This window comes from Ostrea edulis, chromosome 9, assembly GCF_947568905.1.
Source record: "Ostrea edulis chromosome 9, xbOstEdul1.1, whole genome shotgun sequence".
In the NCBI taxonomy this organism is placed as follows: Eukaryota; Metazoa; Mollusca; class Bivalvia; order Ostreida; family Ostreidae; genus Ostrea; species Ostrea edulis.
The window spans coordinates 21,304,549-21,310,548 of record NC_079172.1 but is presented as its reverse complement, the minus strand read 5'-3'; the positions used below and the strand labels follow the sequence as shown (position 1 = coordinate 21,310,548).

General features: G+C 35.1%; 1 protein-coding gene across 5 annotated transcripts in view; it reads left to right on the top strand.

Moving 5' to 3' along the window:
* Positions 1-1,317: 1,317 nt before the first annotated feature.
* The window catches only part of LOC125658606 (uncharacterized), a 30,079-nt gene continuing 25,396 nt past the window's right edge, over positions 1,318-6,000 (top strand). For 2 of the 5 annotated variants that reach the window (XM_048889912.2, XM_048889910.2), the window contains exons 1-2: positions 1,752-1,849; positions 1,961-1,996. The gene's annotated coding sequence lies outside the window, so the exon portion shown is untranslated. The other 3 variants (XM_048889908.2, XM_048889913.2, XM_048889911.2) reach the window with 3 other exon arrangements.

Genomic DNA, 6,000 nt, shown 5'->3' with positions numbered 1-6,000 from the left:
TTAGTGAGGAGTCGGTTTTAGAATGATTTTCAGGGCGCCATGGTCGCATTGAACTAGTGACTCACGGAATAAGCAACATGTCGAAACAACACATTCTTCTTATGTGAAATGTAAAACTCAAATAAAACTAGGGTTATGAAAATTATTTATCTGTAGTTAGAAATTCACAGAAAGTCAGTTTGCAAGAATTTCTTCTCACGGGTTAACAATCGAAATGGGTAGGTTTACCAACATTCCTAGAAAGAACCGATTATGCACTACATACAAATCTAATACCAAATGAAATACTTTTTGATAACGAGAGAACAGAAATATCTAATTTATATATATGTGTGTGTGTGTGTGTGTATCTAATTTATATATATATATATGTGTGTGTGTGTGTGTGTGTGTGTGTGTGTGTGTGTGACATATTGTAATAGAGTTAAGTGTGCTTGAATATACGTTGTCAGTTATTGCTATTGATTAATATACTAACAGTTTCATTTAAAGTCAACATTTCGCAAATTCTATGGTCGTTCTAACGATCTAGTTTGCCAGTACAACCTATCATTGGGTCAAGTGCTGTCTGACATGTTTCATACCGATTGTTAGGCCGTTCTTGGCACACTGATTTTGACTATGGATAACTCCGTTTACCTGATCAAGATGCAGGGCTCACGGCGGGTGTGACCGGTCGACAAGGAATGCTTACTCCTCGTAGGCACCTGATCCCACCTCTGGTGTGTCCAGGGGTCCGTGTTTGCCCAACTATTTATTTGTATTACTTATAGGAGTTATGAGACGTTATTTTCACCTTTCATGTATATTCTATTGTTTGGCATCTCTTCTCTTCATTGTTGTAATTATCTCATGTTTGTCTATTTTGGACTCTGAATTAGAATAAAGTATGAGCATGTTTACTTGAAAAGAGGTACATGTACATGCAGAAAGAGACCCCGCCTGCAACATTTGACCGAATCAATTGTGACGTACATTGTCAACCGACACATCCAATGAGTCACTATAGTCAAAGTGAGGACGGTGATCCTAGAATTATTCTACTATACATTACAACCTAATATTGTGTTACTAATCATTCGTACATATACATATACATCAATCGCCATCGATCTACTTACTTAATTGTTAACAGAAACAATGCAGAGTCAGCATGTATTGCGTCTTTAAACTCTTTTTATGACTTCAGCACCGAAATAATAAGATCTTAGAAATGATCAAGCTGCAAGAGTATAAAAAAAAATTCAGTAATATTCCAAGTACATGTACTTATTCCATACAAGCCATGTCATGAGACGTGCATTCGTTATATCTGCCATTGATAATATAGAATTACTTCAATCAACGTGTCGGCTGTTGCTGGGAGGTTTGTTAATGCTTTAGATTCAGATCCATTTCGAAAGACCAGGGCGGTCTTTGAAAATCGGAATTATTCTGCTTTGTCGAGTCAATCGCTCATCATCGAATATTTTCTTGATTTGTTCTATTTTGACAAGTAATTAGTGGTGAAATCTGGGATAATTCATTGTATTATAAGTCGCTATTGATTTTCTCTCTTCTTTTTGCTCTGTCGAATAGACAAACATAGAACGCGACACAGAGGGACCCGTACCGAATTCTCTTTTTTTTTCAAAGGCATAACCAAGGCGATCATATCGCTACAAACGAATCTGTCGTGAAACGCGGTACGGTGCGATTACATAACGCTCTCTCTCCATTTTCTCAAAGGAGTAACTCTGACTCACTGTAAAAAGGTAACGGTTTTAACTGTACTTCAATGGCGTGATCAATAGAACTTGAGAGTTTCATTACCGAAAGAAAAATGTCTTGATCAAGACAACGAAACTTTGTATGGGATTTTTAAAAAAAAAAATGATTTTAAAAGATAATGTATTTGACTTCAGCCCAAAAGAAAAGAAAATGGGTTTAGTTTTAAAATTATGTATTTTCTTCACGACAGATTTGGAATCTAACAGACGCTGATCTTTCGTGGCAGGTAAGTTCAAACTTTGACTATAAGGTAAACGTGTCAAATCGATATCTTTAGATGTACGAATTTAGTAGAAATGTCTCTCGTGTACCAAGAGCCTTTTCCATGCCCGCCATTATTTCAGCATTTTTTTTTTCTTCACATTTGATTTTCGCTTAAAAGTACATCGACTGATAAATCTTTCAGCCAGATGAACTAAAATGATATTCGCTGATTGGCTAAGGTAGTCAGCGGTGTAACGTCAAAGTTCAACATCAAGAAATAAAACAAAACAACAATAAAATGTATAAAAAAAATATTTAAAAAAATAAAGATAAAAAAGAGGATGGTTTACCAATGCCGTCGTTATCATCTGTGCTATTAGTCGAGAAACTTTTAGACCTAAAAATTGGAATCACTCGATACTAAAAAATGCTTAATAATTCTATTAATTTAAGTTTTATCAATATTATCGCTATATCATGTAAAGATGATGATTTATTATGTTTTACAAGTTTTATCAGTTCAAATATCGAACTTTTTTTTATTTTTTATCAGTTCAAATATCAGATTTTTGTTTATTTTTTTATCAGTTCAAATATCGAACTTAGTTAATTTCTTATCAGTTCAATATTGGATTTTGTTAAATTGTTATCGGTTCAAATATCGGAATGTGTTAATTTTTCATCAGTTCACACATCGAATTTCTTCATTTTCTATCGGTTCAAATATTGGAATGTGTTAATTTTGGTAGTTAGTTTGGTTACAATGTTTATTTCTGTTCTTTGTTTCTCTTGTTTTTGCGATTGACATCACTTTTTTGCCCAATATGTCGAAGTTTTTGTCATTGTTATGACTACACTGCTGGAGCTTTGTCGACTTTTTCAACACTATCGATATTTTTCTTCGACGACAAATGTTTCTATAGCAACATTTTAGTTACATCTTACAAGCCAATTTTGTTCGATGAGACTCAACCGCACCAAATGATTAGAGAAATGTTTTAATGAAATTTCAGTTTTCCGATATATAATTATTGTAAATGTTGAAGCTCATCACAAAATTAGGAAATAAACTGTAAAAGTGGTTATTGGCGCTGTGAACTGCATGTTTTTTCTACGTCCAACATTACGCGGTGGGAAAATACACGGAAATGAAATATATATTATATCAAATATTTATAACTATACGCGTGGGGGAAATTCACGCGCTTATTACGTGACCGCGTAATTAGTGTAAAATTCCCCCACGCGTAAATAACCACTTTTACAGTAACTTCACAGTAGCATCACGATCGCGCGCAACATTCCGATGGGGGGGGGGGGGGGATGGCGGGCACATGTGAAAGTCAAGTATGACCCATAATACTCAAGACATTTTGGATGACAAATCTGGCCCTCTCTCTCTAAATTCGCCACTGACATCCATGTATTTTAATGTTCGCTTTTGATATCATTTTCTCTTATTCTATTAAAACCAAAATTTGCTTCCTATAAGTCTGTTCTGTTGAAAATCATTCATGATTTTTCATTCCAAAATTTGAGATAGCCCTGCAGGAGCCAAACAGGCTTATCGTCTATAATTTAAAATCCAGACGTTACTCCTCTTTGAACACGATTGTAAATCTTATTTCAAAAACATGAACACACTTAACAGACGACTGTTTTGAACAATGAATAGACTAATAATTCATTATCTCGTAGAACGTGTTCCGTATAACTCTCAATAAATATTGCAATGATAATTTGTCAGAATGCATCGAACGTTTTTCATGTCATCGCGTTCAAACTGTCCTTATTCATTGTTTGCATATTTCTCTTTTTATTCAATTGGAAGTAACCCGTGGGAATCCGGGATAGAGTAGATCCTCAGTAGCTGCAATAATGTAGCCCTATCCGATATTTTTTTATTTTGACCAAACTACTAAAATTTTCAGATCTAAGGTAAATAGTGGCATCTTGTTTAGAAAAATGTAAACGATAAAAGAAGCAATAATTTCTTCCACTTTCGGAGAAATAAATGACCAAATGTTTTGATTTATTAAATTACTTTTATTGGAAGAACTTAATTTTTTTTTCAAAAACCCTTAAAATTTGCGTCATTTTATTAATTTCACCCTATCAAAATATGACAAAAAAATAGTAAAAAGGACTACATATGAGACATATTTCAAGCCCCGTAAAAACTGTAAAATCTAGGAGCTTCCCGGGGTTCGCCCCCTGAGCCCCCAACGAGGTCTTCGCCCTGAACCCATTAGGGGCCTCAAGACGGCCCCACATCCCCTGTCTAAATTAAAGTGCGCCCCCTCTAACCGCGATTCCTGGATCCGCCCCTGGCAATGGCGTTAAACAATATTCAATCAATCAATCATTTGGAAGTAAGAATTACTACCCATAATGCCACCGTCATGTAAAATTTAGAATTCCCCACCCAACATTACATGTATACATTGGAGATTTTTGTGCAGGTAATACGTCCAAAATAGTTAATATCATTTTTTATTGAATGAACCATCATCAATTTGTACGTGTGAAATTGATTTTTTGTCAGGTGGAGTCGCCCATATTTGTGAAAGGTGTTTGTTCAGATTTAGATATTTACCCAAAGTTTTTTCTTTAATGTTGCAGCAGTGCATTCTAAAGGGTCCTGAAAACATGAGTAAGACGACTTTTATAAGAAATTCAAATTTAATACATCTTGTTATCGATCAACTAAAACGAATATATTTTTGACACCCATTAAATCAACATTGGTTAACTCGGAGTTAAACTATTGATTTCACTTAGTTTTTGAAATTATATATGAATACAGAGAAAAGATCTCCTAGTATATCGTTACATATCTCATACAGCTTTAGAAATTCCATGCAACTAATATGTGTGTGCGTCTTTTGAACAAGAAGTCAATGGGTCAGAACAGCTGCATTTAATTCCCCTGTGTAAAATCATTCAATCCGATTTCAATGGCGTGGACTATTTTGAATCTGCACTAGATGAGGGAACCTGCATATTGATTTAACATACTGTACCATTGTGATTCTTGAGAAGAAAGGCACAAAGGAATTTTCAAATGCACATAAAACTTTATAAACCCGTATTGTTGCCCCAACGTTGATAACGAAACCAAATATGAAGTTATAAACACATCACACGCTACTCTTTGCATATATTAATTTTATACCCTTGTGATTCTTGAGAAGATTGGTTTTTTTTAAATCCTACACATTGCTGTTTAAAACTTAACTCCTTCTTGTGATCCCACGTGAACAAAATTGGATCTATATTTCTTTATGGCTGTGTATTGATTTGATGTCTTATACATGTACTCTGGTGGTTCTCGAGAAGATCCATATTTTTTTTTAATGTTCCTACATATTTCCATGTCAAAAAATATCCTCTCTTGTGACCTCACCCAAATCCAGGGGGGGTGTCATGGCGTGAAGAAACTTGCATCTATACTTTAGTCTTGTCATTTTCTGAGAATAAGAAAATTGTTTAAAGGATTTTCCACTATGCGCAGTACATGAACTTATAGAGCCTTTTGTGACCCTGCGAAGACTATACGGGGGTGGGGTGGGGGGATGGGGGGGGTGATGTAAACAAACATGAATCTACCCTTAATGACGATACCACAGTCACTTGTTTCTGTAAATGACTTATGACCTCTGTATACTAATAACAACACAAGGTACCTAGCTTCAAATGACACAGAATGGCACCCCCTGAGAATGTCGGCCTTTTGAGCCTCCAGGGAATATGCGATGCTAATGTATTTACTACCATTGTATTGTACAATCATTCAACTTAAAAACCATGTATGACATGACTGCATTCATTGCCTCTTATCGCCGAAAACTGCAACAAAAAATGGATTTTCCGTTTTATACCACGAAGTGCTATGTACTGATACCGCACAGAATACGTGGGCGATTTTGACTGGCTAGCACGCTCTTCTAAAATTACGTTTGGAATTCTTTAGAGTTATTTATAGAAAGATAGAGCATCAGAGATGAATTAAAAATAACAGGCAAA